This window comes from Cavia porcellus, unplaced genomic scaffold (assembly GCF_034190915.1).
Source record: "Cavia porcellus strain 051 isolate PalLab524CR breed Dunkin Hartley unplaced genomic scaffold, mCavPor4.1 scaffold_12, whole genome shotgun sequence".
NCBI classification, from domain to species: Eukaryota; Metazoa; Chordata; class Mammalia; order Rodentia; family Caviidae; genus Cavia; species Cavia porcellus.
In genome coordinates this window covers 30,294,168-30,312,590 of record NW_026947495.1, presented here as the reverse complement: position 1 = coordinate 30,312,590, position 18,423 = coordinate 30,294,168, and the positions used below count along the sequence as shown (strand labels likewise).

General features: G+C 34.4%; 1 non-coding gene across 1 annotated transcript; it reads right to left on the bottom strand.

Moving 5' to 3' along the window:
• Positions 1–16,419: 16,419 nt before the first annotated feature.
• On the bottom strand, positions 16,420–16,520 carry LOC111754197 (small nucleolar RNA U13). The gene has a single exon (XR_002788908.1). It is a non-coding gene; the product is annotated as a small nucleolar RNA U13 (small nucleolar RNA).
• Positions 16,521–18,423: the final 1,903 nt, after the last annotated feature.

Here is an 18,423-nt window from a genome sequence, read left to right as displayed (position 1 = left end):
TGGTTTTTTTTGGGGGGGAGGAAGTTTGTCATGTTTCTTTAGAAAAGGCACAACATTTTATGACTATAGATTTACCATTTGGCAGAATTAGTAGAGCATTATCATACTTGATGAAACACTACTCTTGCTCAAACAAATGTATATCAAAATGAAAGTAAGTGGAGAGATTTTTGCTTTTTAGAGTAGTGTCTATTAGCAGCAAACAGAATTTCAAGTGCTTTAGCTAATATGATTTCTTTTCCATTAAGTATAATTTATGGTTCTATTTTATGAATAGTTGTCAAATCTTTATATAATGAGTCAGATAATCTTTATACAATATTTAGTACCTTTGTAACATATTAGCTTTGAAATGTATTGAACAGGAATTCCCTTACTATTTCTTCTCATATAAAACATTTGTTGCTTAAGCACTTGATACAGATACGATCCACTAATATCTACATGTGGCAGACTGCCCAGTAGCTATTTACATGTGGCTGCCATCTTGTCAATTAATCATGCATGACCTACAAGAACTTACGAATCGGATATGACCAAATTGGTCATGCCATCATTATTTCTATGTCAAAATAGATTCAACTGATCAAAGTATTTAATCCTAGGTTTGGTTTAATAGAAGTTTTTCTAATAATGAGAAAAAGCCCACTGGAATGTGCTAATACATGTAGGGAGGTGGTGACATCAGAGGTAGAAGAACATATAGGGACATAGAAGAATAAGAAAGTGGAGCAGAACAGCACCTTTCATTTAACCATTGGTAAGAATGTTACAGGGACAGGTAGTCTAAAGTCAAAGAGATTATAGTTTAGTGACAGATTACTGTGCCAGAAAAATGGTGATAATGCAGAGAACCTAGCCAAAAACAAAGATCAATAACAAAGATCCGGTAACAAAGTTGAATTTTTATGTCAGACTCTAAGTTACCAGAGGGCTAGCCAGAGCAAGATAAAACACAACGTTACATGAACTGTGTGTGGCATGGACCCATGAATTTAAAAACAAGTTTGAGAGTTAATTAGTCATGCGAGGAACAGGGCTGAAACTTCATATATCTCAAGACAGGAGGTCAAACTATAAAATTTAAAGCAAAACATAGAAGAAAACTGATTAGATGTTTCAAATTTAAATTAAGGTGACACAGTTTGAAGCATAAATGTCTCCCAAAAGTTCATATATTTAACACTTGGTCCCCAGTGCAGGAGTGTTCAGAGGTGAAACTTTGAGAGTGACTGAATCTTGTGGACTCTGATCTCAACAGATGCATCCATTAATGGTTTTACAGTTTAATAGATTATTGGAGCATAGAAACTGTCGAAGGTTGGCCCTAATTGAGAGATGGAGGTCATTAAGGTTGTGTTCTTGTTGGATGCTTTTTGTATATTTTGGTTTTAGACCTGGAAATCTCTCTCTCTCTCTTTCTCTGTCTCTGTCTCTGTCTCTCTCTCTGTCTCTGTCTCTCTCTCTCTCTCTCTCTCTTCCTCTCTTTCCCTTGGTCTCTCTTCTCTCCCTTCACTCCCTCCCTGTGTGTGTGTGTTTCTGTCTCTCTGTCTCTCTCTCTGTCTTACTTTCTCTCTGTCTGTCCCTCTCTCCCTGATTGCAATAAAGTTAGCAATTTGTTCCACCTTATGTTTCCTGCTATCATGTTTCACCTAACCACAGCCTAGAAATAATGGAAATATTAGCTGGAAACTATAAAGCTACGAGCCAAACTAAATCTTTCTTTAAGTTGGCTCTTTCAGGTATTTTGTCAAAATGTTGAATACTGACTAATACAATGAGACAGTTATTTTTTTTTTTTTTGACAGAGAGCTATTAAGTTGTTTTTTTTTTTTTTTTTTTTTTTGTCTTTTTCGTTTTTATCGGTACCAGGGATCGAACTCACGACTGCCTGCTTGCAAGGCAGGTGCTTATGCCGCTGAGCTAAATCCCCAGCCCCCTATTAAGTTATTCTTAATCAGATGAAGGATTGGCCCAAGGGCATGGTTTACATGAAAAACTCCACATACAAGATTTAGAGAAACACAAGGACCTGTCCCATAAATACACATACAATATACCATCAAACATGCATTGGTAAATAGATCTCTAAGGGCAGAGATGAGTCATGGAAATAAAATGGCTTTATTTGGAACAAGATGATTTCTTTGATGTTAACATACCATTGTGGCTAACTTTAAGCTACCATTATTTTTTAAATTTTTATGCAAATTTTCTGAAAATATTAACAATTAGCTATTGTAAGCTAGTAAAAAAACCAGCTCTTGCACACAATTCTTACCATACATGAGTCCGTGTGATGAGGAATTTAGATTTTTGTTGAACATTTTCGCTAATAAAATTATCATTTCTTAATATTTGGTTTTCAATTAATTGTTTCATTTTATCATTTAGAAAATATGGTATCTTCTGTGACTATCTTGTACTTAGCATTGCTCTTAAACTTTTGATTTTACTAGAATATCTATTTTGAAGTTATTATGTATAAGAATAAATGATTTCTAAATTATTTTAAATTACACGTGTCTAATAATTTACACAGAAGATTCATGCACTTGCCTGTATTAACACAAATTATCTCCTGCTCCTTCCTCTGAAATTAAATCTAAGTCTCTTCTTTCATCTGGACAGATATTTTCCATTTGTTTGACAAGCAGAAAATGATGAGCAGAATACAGCGTGATCAGTGTTGAAACCTATTGCCTTTTGTATGTCTGCTTGAATACTTGTGTTTGGAAACTTGAATTTCCAAGTATCAAGCTGAATTATCTAAAAGTTCCAATGAAAAATGGAAGCACAAAACAATGTTATCCTTAGCTGTTCTAACCTCAAATTTTGGAGACCAGAGACATGATAGAATAAAGATGGGTTACACCCATTCATCCATATCTGAAGTTTTGACCCTTAAAATTGTGAAGTCAGTAACAATGAGAAGAAAAAGAAAAAGTTAAATTTTATTTACTATCCTATTACTGTCTTAATTTGGGTTATTATCACAAAATGCTATAGGCTGAATGGCTCAAACAACAGAAATTCACTTCTCACAACTCTGGAGGCTGGAATCAAAGGTGCCAGCATGGTCAGTTCTTGCAGGGAAATAATTTTTGGTTTTCAGATGATTATCTTTTCCTCTGTATCCATATGTGGTAGAGAACAGTGGCAGAAATCTCACTTTCAAGTGTCTTTTTATAGGTGCACTGATTGTACTCTCAGGGCTTCACTCTCATGGCTGAATTACCTACAAAATGTGCTATCACATAATACAGTTGCATTGGAGTTAGGATTTCAACATGAATTTTGGATTTTGGGGGCATACAGATTCAGTTCCTAGCAGTTATGGTATAGTTTATGTCTCATCAAAAACAGTTGAAATATTTTGTTAATTTTCTCTCATTGTTGAGACAAAATAATTGATGCCCAAAGTGAAGCAAGGAAAAGTTGGCTTATCTTACAGTGTTTTGGAAATTGCAGTCCATACTCAGCTAGTTCCTCGGCAGTGTGGTGAGGCTGAGGGGCATCCATTCATGGAGACTGTGGGTGACAAGAACAAAAGGGCCAAAGGGGGAAAGCTTGCCTCTTTTGCTCCCCTCTATTGTATGCCATCTTCCCACTCCTGGGCGAGTGCAATACTCACTCTACCAATCCCAGGGCTGGACAAGAAGCCAATCACAAATTTTAAATTCAGCTACTTCCATGGCTGCATGAGGTCAGTTGAGGGGCATCTGAACACAAACCACAGCGTACCTGTTGTTTTATCTTTTATTGTCTGCATATTTGTACTATCCCTGTACTTCACAGGAAGGAAAATGAGCAAAACTACACATTACACTAAGATAAAGTTATTAAGATACATTCATAGTTATAAGTTGAGTCCAAAGACTTACAATAATATTATTTCAAAATAATAAGCATTTTATAAACTTCACAAGTAGAAAATCTGTACTACATACCCTTTATCACACTAACTCCTCCTAGGTAGGAAACACAAACCACAAAACTATTAAACTTTCAGTGCTTCTTCTTCTTCGCAAATTCCACACAAAGATTTGCCTCTTTTTCTCCACATCTATGCTTTCAATTCAACTTTTCTTCTTGTTTCTGGATCCAGGAATGTAGGGGCATAAATGCCAGTCTCTTTAGCACAATAAACTTAATACTTGGTCACTAGAGGTTGTGAGGTAGCTTGGCGGTATATGCGCTTAGCAGGCATGAGGCCTTAGGTTTAAACTCCTGCACCAAATCTAGTGAAGACCTTTAAAAAACTACTAGCAAATCAAGTCTGGTTTTGTTTGCCTGCCTTTATAATTGGTCAATATTTTTTGTGTGTTTTTGTATATGGGCAATTTTCCACAGAGAGCAGTAATCATTTTAGTCAGATTTTTCCATGAAACAAAGAATAAAGTTTTCTCTTTATCTCCTCTCTTTCATAACCTGCAAATCACATGTAGTCTTCTATTTTGCAAATCCTGAAAGTCTTTTACTTCTGATTTTATTATATTTTATTCTCAGAGATGTTTAATATCTTTTTTTTCCTCCAAATTAAACACACTTCCTGGAGAGTAGTTTCTATAATGTATTGCCTGTTGCATCTCAGTCCTTAGTATTCATTAGGAAGTTTGGTACGTGTGTGTACCCAGTGTAGTTCTTAAATTATTCTGTAATTCTTTATGTTTTCTACACTCAAATTGAACCAATGCCAGAAGATAAAATATATAATGTGTACTTAGGATTCTAGTGAGATGAATTCTTTAATCATGAATTCCATGCTTCCTATTATATTAAGGTTTGTGGTGTTCATTTCTACCACAAACATATCTAAAATCAAACTATTGTCAAGTCAATGTAAAATGCTAAGATAAATCGCTTAAATTTCTGTAGCAGAAACTTATTAGAGTCATTTTGACAATTACTGGCAAATTGATATATAAAAGTGTTCAGATTTGGATATGGAATAGAGAAAGAATTTGTATAGTGGACATCTATCTTAAATATTGATATCATTAAATTGACTTTAACATAGTGCCTGAGTCACCAAGCAAGAGGCAAACACTAGTGTTCAGAGCTTGTGACTTCATATGCCATCTTCATTAATGTTTTTGAATTTTTGGTTACAGACAATATAACCTCCCCACCCACAAAACTGCCTTCATGTTCTAAATCATGATATTATTTAAGGTCTCATTTTTATGTAGGTCGTTTTCATACAGTTCTTCCACTCTAAGCCAGGAGAAGAGTTAATATCTATCTAGCATGCATGACATTTTCACTGAAAAAAGAATGATAGCAAAGGGAAGTTTAAAGGAGGACCTCATCTTATAATTCTGTGCTTATTTTATAAAAGGTCAGTGCCACATTTAGATCCTTAAGCCCCAGATTTCAATTTTAATTTCAGCTTCTTTCCCAGTGACCTTTCCTGTTCACTGGAAAAAGACAGTGTTCAGTTTGACAGTTTCGTTCACAATCCTACCACTTCCTTGATTTTTAAGTAAGAACTGAGAGCCTCTCAGAGTCTATTATGAGGCAAGTATTTTTTATTTCCTTGGTGGCTTCTGAGCTGTCTTTATTAAGGCTGGCATTTTTTTGCCTAAAGCAAGAAAATCCTAAGACTACTCTTTAAGGGAACTGGAATGTTAATGGAGAGAAATAACTTCTTGTCAATAATATGATGTCTCAATATTTCACACCTTTCAATGCCTACTGGATTCTATTAGCTTATTAATCACATAAACTGATAAAATTGAAGTTGACTTTAATTAGCATTCATATTGTTGCAGGCAGCTAAGCTAGTCGGAAATACTATAGACAGTGAGATAAGGCCAGGTCATCAACAAAGCCAGTGCAAGCACTGGCAATTGCCAGGGAAGCTGATGCCTTTTCCTGTGGGCCAGGCCTCAAGACAAAAGACTTATACAGATGTACCCATATCCTGGGATTGATACCCTAAATAGTTCCCCTCCCCCTGGGAAAAAGTCACTGCTCTGTAGGAATGCCCACTTTCTACGTGACTTGTTTCCCTATTTGTTCCTAATCAATTTTACTGAACTATTGATTTTACTGGTTAACTATAGTTATGTCTCACTTTATGCCCATTTGCCTTGTGAGTTTCCAGTCTCCCCCCACATTGAACCCATGTTTTTACTCTATAAAAATCCCTGGAAAGACAGAATCCTTGGCAACCCTCTCAGGACCCCTTCTGTCTCTCTTCAGACGGAAACTTTCTTTCTCTCAATAAATATATTCTACTGTTACCTCCGTTGTTCCTAAAATTTATTCTTTGATTTTAGAAAACATGAACTCAGGGACATAGTGGGTTGGGCATTTCATTTCCCTATACAAATATCACTTTCTATGACAGGTGAGTGGTAAATTATTCAGCAGTAGTTATATCATAATATGAAAATAATTTTAAGATTCTAGGAAATCTCATCAATTCAATGAAAACAACATTAGTACTAAGGTAGACAGTCACAAAACATAAACCGTCAGTTCAGCTACTAGTAGAATTCCTAGGCAAAATCAATGCAGTTAAGTATGTAAGAGCTATATTTAATATACTGTGCTTTGCAAATGCCTTTTGTAAAAAAGTTAATGAAGCAAAAAAAGAAAATTCAAATTGCTGACAAAAAATACCCACACCAATATTTAGAGTACAACACGAGTCAAGGCAATAAAAAATGTACTAGAAACACGACAGAGCGTCTAGTTCTGAGATCACAATATGCAATATGTATATTAGTGTTAAATCTCTACTTTTTTTTTCTTTTCTGTTTTGAAACATTTCTATCCCTTTCTTCTGTTTTTACATTTTTTAAATAAAAAGTAAATATTCTAAAAAATAAAAAGAAAGAAATGGCAGCTATTATTACAAAAATCTAACCGTGGTTTCAAGTTCTGGGTATAAAATTAGACTAGCTAAAAATGAAGTCAATCAAAAATTAGTTCTTTTAAAATAATCAAATATCCATTGATTTAATTTTCTTTAATTTAGGGGACATATTTTTAACTAAAAATGTTTGGTTCAATGGAAAATATGCTGTTTTACTGAAAAAAATAAAAACAAACTTTAGGCACGTTTTCCCTGCAGTAGTAATCACTTGGTATACAGTGATGGTCTGTGCTTCCTTTTCTTTCACTTCTCCCTTCCATTCTTTTTCCTTTCTTTTAAAAAGACCTTAAGTTTTATTCCAGACATTTAGATACATAGGTTGAACTTGTAATATATCACTATCTAGTTAAAGCAGAATAAGACCTCTATTTTATTAAAATATTGAGATTAAAACTTACCATAAGGATTTGACATGGAACAATAGGGAAGTTATGAATTCTGTACATGAAACTGTGGAAAATTCTATAAGCCTTCTCATCAGTGTATTTCCAGACTACAAAAACTTTCATATGAAAATGTATTTATTTGCCCTCAGCACTTCCCTGAGGTATTTTGCCCTGCCAACCACCCCATCCCACTTAAACATCCACAGCCACATGACCTACTCTCCTGTCTTGCATTAACTTATCTACAATTATCTTTAAATATCAGTTTAAAACTTATTAAACCTTTATTGAAACTCAGACCAAAGCCTATCTACAGTCTACAAGTTGCTCTCAGCTGAAGATAACAACCTGTTCAATTAGTATTTCAATTGACTCAGTCATTAGCTGTGCTTTCTCAGTTAGATTAAGAACTCTTGTGAGCAGATAATGTGGTTACCTGGAAACTCTCAGTTCTTTTGAAATGTAGCAGATAACTATATGCAAATAGTTTTGTTCTGTTCACTAGCTTGTTGCTGAAATTTAGACAGTTGCTAAATGATCTCTACCCTTACCACCTCTATACTTAATTCTAAACTCACACGTACATATTATTTTATAGGGCATACATAATATGATTTGTATTCTGTTATACAGTGTGATATCTTCTTTTGCACGAGAAGACATACGAAGCGAAAAAATTGATTAAAACACACAGGTTTTAGAAGCACTAACCAAGAGTGTTGTTTTAGTCTGTGTAACTTACATGCATTGCGACATTTTAATGGAATTCATTTTCAGTAAACAGAAAATTTATTTATGATTTAACAGAACCTTGCAAATGCAAAATATTAAAAAATGGTATCAGGGAAAGATGACTCATTCATGGAAAGTACTATTTATGTACAGTCATTAGATATCCCAGGTGGATTCTGACTTGCCTGAGGAAAATTTGTCCTTTCTGATATTTTTTTCATTCATTATTTGGCCTATTAGTGGTTCTCTTTCTAAAGTACAAGAAAAAATACTATGAGAGTTGTGAAGGACTTTTAAAAGGATGAAGAGGTTGTCTTCAAATCTCTTTTCCTCCTATCACTATAAGACTTTTAACAATGTTGTTTTAAAGTAGATGCACATATTCTGTGAGGAAAAAGGAAGGCATGCTTTGATGCCATGTCCTTCCTGCAGCTATGCGCTTCCTTAAGGAGAAGGAAAAGGCTTTTCTGACTTGAAAGATTTGGATTTAGGGATTCTGATTGTTATAGTGCCTTTATCTTGCTCTTGGTTTCTACCTGCATGCAGCACAAAGGAGTTTCTTTAGAAGTTGAGTAGGAAAATGACATTTCCCTTGGGTTGTCCTTGAGTTAACAGCTGAGGACTTTAGATTTTCAGAATAACCCAGGCAGCAGCACATACAAAGCGCAGTTCCTGCCCTCACTTCAAAGTTCAAAGGCATGGGTCAAAAAAGTCTGAGTAGCTTATGAAGATACTGAACCTGTGCTGAGCTAACTTTAAAGGTGGGCAAATATTAGGAGGCTAAAGTGCCAACACTCAATAAAGGGCTTCAAAAAAAAAAGTTGACTAAAAATGAAATGATCTAGACAAGGTTAAAGAACAGAACAGTTGAGAAACAAGAAACACACTCAATGGTCACAAATCAAAGCAGAAGGAGGAATTGCCGAACAATATGTGTTCTGAATTTTTTCACCCTTCAGGTGTTAAAAATGTAGATGTGTAGATGGAAACTAAATATTTTTGTAAAAGGCATGGAGAGAGTATTAAGCAAAAATTTAAATTTAAAAGTATACACAAAGAAGTAGTGTGAGCTGAGAGAGAAAGAGAGGGGTGCCCTAATTTGAAGTCAGAATATTTACGTGGTTTTGGAGGTATCTGTAGATTTTGTGACTGGGTAACAACTTTCTTCTTGGGTCTTGGGAAAAGAGTGATCCAGTCACAGAAAAATAACCCCTCTTCTTACACCCAGAAAGATAATGGCCAATGTATAAGAAAAAAGGCCTATTTTACAGGTAAAAGGCGGTAGTTTGTTTACAAGTCAAAAAGATCTATTTGCAAGTAAAAAGGAATGCTGGAACGCACTTGCCAGATAAAGGAAATTGCTAAAGTTTATTGTGTTCTGGGAGAAAAGAAATTAACATAATTAAACTGGACTTGGGTCCTGAAGATGCAGTTTTGTTTTTAAAATTATCTTCCTTGTCCTTCCTTGTAAAAATACCTATCTTTGTTTATTCTATGCTACATCACCCTCCCCAACACACACTTAAATCCTTTATTATTAAAGGATACAAAAGGATGTCTGGTTTCTTATAACTACTGTATTTTTCTTTACTTTTTATATTTTTGGTACCAGAAAAAGCAGGCATTTGTGCTGCTCAGCTATATCCCCAGCCCTCCCATAACTACTTTAGGCTGAGAAGGGTCATTGGTCTTGCCTAGCCAGTTATCAAGTCTCAGCTTGACTGATCTAAAGACACAAAGGAAGATGGATTTTGTTGTTTAAAGAACCATCTTTCTTTGATAGTCTGGAAAAAGTACAGTAAATAATGAGTTATTAATCTTTAAACTTCATTCTATAACCATGTTAAAGCAATCGGGGGCCAGATATTAAAAGTAGAATATTGTTTATTAGTAGCTCCAAAAGAATGGTAGAACTCATGAGTATCTTTTGTTGTAGGAAAGTTTATCAGGAATATTTAGTTTCTTGAATCAAAGATCCAGGTATTAGAAAAGGAACCAGTGCTATGAATCTGGCCCTTCCTCTGAAGACTATGGATGAATGAACCCAACGGAACCACAGTGGAGAAACAGAGCAGTGTGATTTAGTACAAAGAAACAATGGAAAACTCCCACTTGTTGAGAGGAATTCCAAGAGGACACCCAGAGGCACTAGTGAGAAAGGCATAAGGAAAATGTGAGGATGCAGGTATGCATTTCTCCCTGTTGCTGTTATTTGGGTTCACATTTCCATAAAGCAGACTTTATTTCTTTGTCCTTTGCATTCCAGAGTTTCAAGGCCTGTCCTAGTTTATAGAAAGACTTGTTTTCACTCTTTGCACTCTAATTTCCTGAGGCTTATCTTCAACTCTCAACCCGCTGTGCTTCAGTTTACTCCAATAATCTAGGCCCTTTGCCCTAATCTATTGTCCCTCTATCTACTAGTCTCTGAACTGCTTTGTATGTAAAGCTTTCCATGCTTAGTCTTCTTTTCTTGTTTTGAAAATACAGTTTCAGAATGTAGAACATGATCCTATTTTAATTTATCTCAAATTGAGCTTTATACTATCTGGTAATATATTTTTAATTTGGTAAAAAAAAAATACAAAAAAGTTGTTCATTTTTCACAGCCCCCCCCTACCCTGAGCTCATTATTTTAAGTTGCTGTGAACTACAAAAAAAACCATATTTTTTATTCTCCCATCAACAGAAAAGCTTTATTTTCAAAAGCACTGAAAGACCCTCCAATTTTTTCTTCAATCTTTAAGGATGTTCTCTCTAAAAAAACACATCTTTTGTGCATATCTGATAAAAGTACAAGGACAGAAAATGACTGGGATAACTTGTCTGTTGAAAAACTACCTTGTCATCAAGAATCAGATGAGACAGGACCTCATCACATTAATTATATAGTATCTTCATCAGCATTCTCTTTGCAAATTTGAACTAAGTGAAATGTATGAAAGGTCCAGTATGATGCCCTACACTAGGCAGTGTTCAGTAAACAGATCCTTCTCCTGCCTTTGTTGCATACTGAATAAAAATATATCAATGAAATTACATAAAGACACTGCTCATCACAATACTCGAAATGACTCAAGCAGTAAAACTTATTCCATTTAAATATAGAGCTTGATAGAATTTTCGGCGTGGAAGGGAATCATCTGATAGGATTTTGGCGCGGCTGAAAAGATAAGAAATATGAAATAAAAGAGACCTTTATTTTAAGAATGTGGGGAGAGACCCCTTGACCCTCGAGGTCTGGCATTCTCTCTGCCAGACACGTGGTGTGGGAGCATACAAGTAGCTTAGGTTTGGGGTGGTGTCTAAGGGGCATTAGTGATGCACAGGTAGCCCATTGGTATTCATTTGGCGCCACAGGTAAATTGTCTAGTGGCTGGAAGATGACCTCAAGATAGAGCCTCTTGGTTCCGCCTCTCAGCTTTTTTCTAGCTACAGTGTCCCATCTGTGGCAAAAACCTTTCAGAGCTGATACTTAAGCAAGAAAATCACTGCAGGGAATTCACAAAATGGAAATCAGAAACAGAATGATAAATGCAAATTGGTACTGAAATTTCAACTAGGTAAGTAGTGAGGACTTTCCATTGGAGAAAAGAATGAAATTGGGGTTCAATAACCTTCTACTGAAAAAGACGAGGCCTACGCTTTAAACAAGTTCTAAACAGGTCTCTAGAGCAAAACTCAAAGCTGAGATTCTCAAAGAACAACATGGTGAGAGTAAATTTGACTGAAAAATAAAGACAAATTTTTATTCTGGCATCAATAAAATATGCACAAAATTAACTCCTTCGTCCAGACTTTAAAGTGAAAAATAAGTCTTTGGCATTAATACTAAAAATCAATAAAATATTAATCAAAAACTAAATACAAAATTAAACAGCATAATAGACATACAGAAGGACATGAATGGAGAAGGGAAAGACAGATATGAAGATATCATCCTGAACTTCATGCAGAGAAATAAAACAATAAAAATGAATGGAGTTCAAGATGCATAGAAGACAGTACTTATTTTCAACATTAGCCATTTAAGAGTTGACCAAAGGATTAAAAAAAAAAAAAAAAAACTAGATGGAGAAAAGATGAACATTTATGACAATAATGAATGACAATTTTTAATAAGGAAGAAATAAAAATCCATAAATTTAAAACTCACAATTTCTTAAAAGTCAGATATTATATTTATGTTATGGCTTTATCTAGATGCCCCCCCTCCAAAGCTTCATGCAGTCAGTCATAGATGGGGATTTTTCAGAAGTGACTGGATCTACAGTGCACGATTGATGCATAATGCAATGCTAAGATTAGAATGCTGCGATTCAGGGTATGAGTGCTACCCACTCTAGATACAACATAAGGGCCCGAAGGAGGCTTCCTGCTAATTATTTGTAGTTTATTGACTGCTGCTTGCTATCTTCTGCTGCTATGAACTTTTTCTCTTAAGTTATGCCTCTCTACCATGCCACCATACCTTGGAGCCAGATGATTATGGACTAAAAATTCTACACATTGTGAGCTAAATAAATCTTTCCTCTTTTGATTTTGAGTGTAGTTTATTTGTTCAGTTATGAATCAGGAAACTGCAGAAAAAAAGACTTTAAAGCCAATGTAGGAAAAAGGTAAACTTACAGAGGGATAAATATTAGATTATAATAAACTTCTTTAAGAAGTTTAAAAAAATAGTGAAGTAATAGATTGTGTACTGCAAGAAAGTAGTCACACAAGATTCTTTTTCTCAGTAAATAATCATTTAATACTAACAGTGGAATAAATGATTTTAAAGCACATTGAATACCCATCCCAATAGATTTTCAAGTCAATTACTTATAAGAGAAATAATTTCCTAGGGGCTGGGGATTTAGTTCAATGGCATAAATCCCTAACTCTCAGTGTCCCTGAAAGGAAGAAAAAACTTTTGGGAAGAAATTAGGATTAAATATGGTCGTGAATGCCATATCTTCATAAAAGGATTAGAAGAATCATTAAAGAACTCGCTGTTGGTCTCTCTACTTGCATGAACTCAGCAAAGCCTACATGAGGACAAACAAGAATGTGGATATGTGAGGTGTGCACTTCGATGCAGATGGTTAGACCGGTCTGTTCAAAAAAGTCATAGGCTGGTGTTTAATGAAAGTTGACAATTAGAAGCCTGAAAATTACTTTAGTTAATTTTATCTTGGTATCCTCAGTCATGAAGGGCAGTTATGGTAGGCCAGAAAATTTAAGACCTAACATATCTTATAGTACTGACAATTCCTGAGAGATTATCATGGCTATGTGCAGAGATCATTGAAGACCCTCCCAAATCATTAATGTAAGGGAAAGATAATCGTGGGGTTTCTTTCTACTTTAATTTCTTTTATGAAACTCATTATGACTCAAGAGCTGTGCAATGATATCATCATGTTACCTATTGTTCACTGTATAAGATGATAAAAATTCTAGAGACTGTAATCCATAAAGCAAGGATATAAAGAAAAAAAAAAGAATAGTTTTTGTTGTTGTTGTTGTTGTTGTTTGCTTGTTTTGTTTTGTTTTTGTACCAGCAAATGAGCTCACAACTTCACACTTGCCATGCAGGTGCGTATGGCACTGAACTAAATCCCTGGCCAAAAGAAAAAAAGAATTGTATTTCCAGATTAATTGCATAGGCCCCTGAGCACTCTGTCCAGTTAAAAGACATTTCCAGAAGGAGTTTCTCTAAGGGAAAAAAAAAAATAATAACAATTGCAAACTGCCTAATGAAGTTGAATTTTCCAAAAAAAAAAAAAAAAAAAAAATGTACTTTTAAGGCATATCCGCAAAATAACATTAAGCAAATGACAAGTATCAACTATGAGCTTCAAAAAAAACATAAAATATTAAAAGAATTTAATTTAAAAAGGGTGAAGTGAATATCAAGGGAAGTGCATTAGAGAAAGATTTATAAAAGACAATCTTGAACCTCAGCCTAATTTTTTTTTTCCTTAGTGGCCAGTGTTCTCTGAAGAGAAGACAACCAGGTTTGGCGGAAAGGTCTAAAATCTAAATGTAGAGCTGGGGATTTAGCCCAATAGCATAAGTGCCTGTCTGGCAAGCACAAGGTCATGAGTTTGATCCTTGGTACCAAAAAATACATAAAAAGGAAAATAACATAAAACTTAAATGTAATCAAGAGTCTAACACGAAATACAAACATGTAATCAAGAGTTGAACGAGAAATATGAACATAGGTTAGTGACTACCAAGTTCTTAGTAAGTGGCAAACTTTAGAATTTCTGCTACATATGTATGACTGTCTCACTTTGTCAGATATCATAATGATTCCGGGAGAAATATCAATTGGAGCTCCTATACACAGTATCATGATTTTAGTATCCTAATTACTATTAACAAAATAGATAACAAATATTTATATATACAAGAACACTAGAGAAAATAATCTTAGGTCAAATAAAAATGCTACCAAAATATGGAAGCTACCAGAATATGGAAGGAACCAGTCTACAATCCTTGGATAAATTGTACGTCTTATAAATTAGAATGAAACAATATAAAGTTAAACTCAGCTAAATATAAGTAAAACCCAGCTTTTAAGGGATTATAAAGCTCAAGAATACTGGTGATACTCAGATTTTCTAGATATTTTTGAGAAGTATGATTATTAAATATATAGATAAAATTGAATAATTTTCCCTAGTTTTTAAATGTAATATGCCCAATAACAAATTATTTTAGAAGCATTTATGTTATAAAACACATATTACAACATATATTTATAGAATTCTATTTTACAGTAATTTAGGTAACTGAAGATTTTATGTTAATGATGACCTAGTAAAAAGCAATCAGTTTATTTACCTATGTGACAAGGGCACTGTCTAGATTATTTGTGATTATGTCTAATGAGCAAGGGTCTTAAGACTCTTAAAAGTGTTCACTGAACTGATGAAGACAATTTTAAAATTAGAGATAAATATTACACATGCAAAGGAATGTGTGTCATGTCTTTTTTTAAAAATTTATTTTAAGGGGGATAACAACAAGGAAAATAGAAGAGAAGCAACCAAAACAAATCAGTGTAAGTGATACAGCACTTCAAAACCTTATGAAATCAACAACAGTTACCATAATATCTTGTGTTGTCTTCAAAATAGCTGCAGATACCTTCAGAAATAATAAAAATCAAACAGAACAGAATAAAATAGAAACAATGGAAAGAAAACAATGAGTGCAATAAAGGATTTCAAAACAACAAAATACTAAATACAAAATGGCTACCATAATATATTTTGCTCTCTTTGAAATAGCTACTCATTCCATCGGATTTAACATAATCTTACAAGAAAAAAGAGAATAAAACCCAACCCAACAAAATAATGAAAATGATATAGGACTTCAGACCATAGGTAATCAACAATGGCTAACACCCCCAGAAGGAGATGCCTCTTGTTGACACGTTGTATTTCCCTATCCTCTGAACCCGTGATCAGACCACTGGCCCTAGACCTACAAGGTCAGTGAAGCACCAAATCACCACAGACATCCAATTGCATTGCGCCTCTATAGCTATCATCATAGCCTCTGATTCCAACATGGAGCTTTGAACACCATATCCTCAAGAAAACCTAAAATTGTTATTTCACTGGGCTGAAGTCAAAACAGACCAAGCTATTTATCCCTGTACTTCTATAGGGCATCAATCCTGTCCATGAGGGCAAAGCCTTCTTAGCCTACTCACCTTCCAGAAGTTCCATCACTCAGTACTGCTTCACTGAGGATTAAGTTTTAACCTTAACCATCTTTTCTTTCTTAAGTGGTGACATTACCCTTATCAAAGGCATTTAGAGTTTTTCAAATTGGTAAGAGTAGATAGAGTATTACTGAACCTTAGAAACAGATGCTTAAAGGAACAATTTACCTGAGAGTAAAAGAATCCTGAGAGAATTTCCTGCTTCAGTGTAAGGAGCAGAAGAGTATTAATGACAATTTTAACAACCTTAGTGTTAGTGTAATTACCTGTAAGTTAAAAAAAAAAAACTTTAGGCAGAAGTTGCAAACAAAGGCTAAATTTCTAACAGTTGAAAAAAGAATACCCCAATATTCGCATAAAATATGTAATAACAAAGTACATGGTTATTTTCATTTTCTGTTCCTTCTAATACTCACATGCTAGTTAGTATATTCTGTGTTCTAAACATAAAAATTTAAAATTTAAAATCACATGTTATTGACTTTTTAAACTGCTTATTCTTGTTTAAATTTTAACACATAGAAATATTTGCAAATGAATTATCCTGTATAATTTTAACCATTGAGCCTGTAGTACAATAATCAAAAACATTGATCACTTGGAAGTAGCAACCTCCTAAAGCAAAGACAAGCAGAATATAGTTTCTTTGAGATCTGCTCTCAAATATCAACTCTTTTTTTTTCTCACGTCAGATGGATAATGTGCCGATGTTGTAACAGGTTCAAAGGAGGCATACGTCATGCATGGAGCATGAACACCCAATCATCATGCTTATGAACCTGAGGATCATATCCACTCTTCTTAAAAGAACAACAACATCAAAGATCACTAGGACTGAGGATTTTCAAAAGACTTCTTTAAAATGATATCTTCTAGAGGAAAACTTTACAATCTACCTGCTTAGAAATATATTATTAATAAACACTGAAATAAATTGCAAGGGTTTTATCAAGATCTCTCTCATTTACAGAATCGCAGAAGCAGAGACTCACATCTGTGACTCCTAGAAAGTCAACGTTAAACAGTGTGAGTCTATGGTTAAAATGCACTCTCTATTCAATTAGCTCAATTACTAAAACCTCGAAGAAAATTACTTAAATCTTGGGAGATCTTTGGAGATTCTTTCCCTCACCACATCCTGGCTTAACGGGGTTCCCCCTACTTGTTATAAAACCTAATTTCCTCAAACATGCCTCTGTTCTTTAAAGACGCATTTCTACGGCCAACTTTAGCAAGAAGGCGAAAGAGGCAAACCAAGTTCAAACACTTGACTAGGTAGGAAGCGGCTCTTCGGGTCATGGGGAAAAATACCTCTGCATACAGAATGATTTTTCTCTCTGGTATGGTTGGTTATTAGCTTATAAACACACAAAACTTCCTATTGTCTACTTCTGGAAAACCATTTTCATAGAATCTGTCTTTGGCAATTTTATTGGTTCTTAGAATTCCAGACTCTTATCAAATTCAAAATCATCAACAGCATTATATCATTAATTGATTAATTGTTAGTTTTCTGTAGCTGATAAAATAATTCAAGTATGTGTATAGACAGGACACACACACACACACACACACACACACACACACACACATCCAACACTACCACAACTACCATCACTACTACCACTGCTAGAATTTCCCTAATGATTGTGTGATTATTACTTAAATTTTAAGACAACTTTTATTTCCATCACACTCAGACTTTGGAATTTAGTACAATAAATACCATTTAGTACAATAAATGTCATTGTTTTCATTTGGATATGTCGCCAAATTGATCAGTTGAACTGTTTGTTATGTCGGGTCATTGTATTCAACTAAACAACTGGACCCTCTGGATGAAATTTCTGTTACGATCAAGCTGCATGGGTCATATTAAAATTCTACATTTTTAGTGGCTTTTACATCAAGAAAATGTATTTTACTTCTCACAATGGATCAATGTTTATTTCAAGATACAAAGAAACTTTCTGTTGTTAATGTTTCAAAGCTACCAGCCACTGCCTTCTTAAAATAGTGCATTAAAAAATTGGTTTCTTGTATTACAGATACTTCCTATCAATAGTGCTTTTGGTTGTTTGGAATTCATCAGTGATATTCTTCCCGTACTTTGCTTCCTGTTTTGCAATGAATAGTTCAACTTGCCACTATAACTCACTCCAATTTATGGACTACATGTAATAACTCTTAAGCTCACTTTGGTTTCTAACATCCTCTGTTGAGTACAATAATCCCTTTTTCTATTTCATGCCATGTTTTGTAATGCAAACTCAAGATACAAGCCCTTACTAAAAGAAGCAAAGCAAAATACAAGGCATTAGCAAGAGCTGGCGGTTGTCTTTTGAACTCAAACATGGCTGAATTTATGTAATATGGTTGACTAAGAAAAAATGTTTTCAATTTCTTTTTACAGTGCACATCAGGACAATTTCCTGTTAAATAATATGATGCTTCATTTTACTTCATATATGTTTTGACTCCTATTTTCAGAATGCTTCAATGCAAAAATCAAGAGGTAACTTTTTCAATCAAATACATATGAGACATATTATTCAACTGATCCCATTTAGAATATGGACAGATCTCCAGTCCATCTTTTGGAAGGCTATTTTCAACTAAAATAGAAAAGCAGCTGATCATCTTGAGTGAACTTTTCAGGCAAGGTGATAGTAAAATATCCAAAAAGGCAG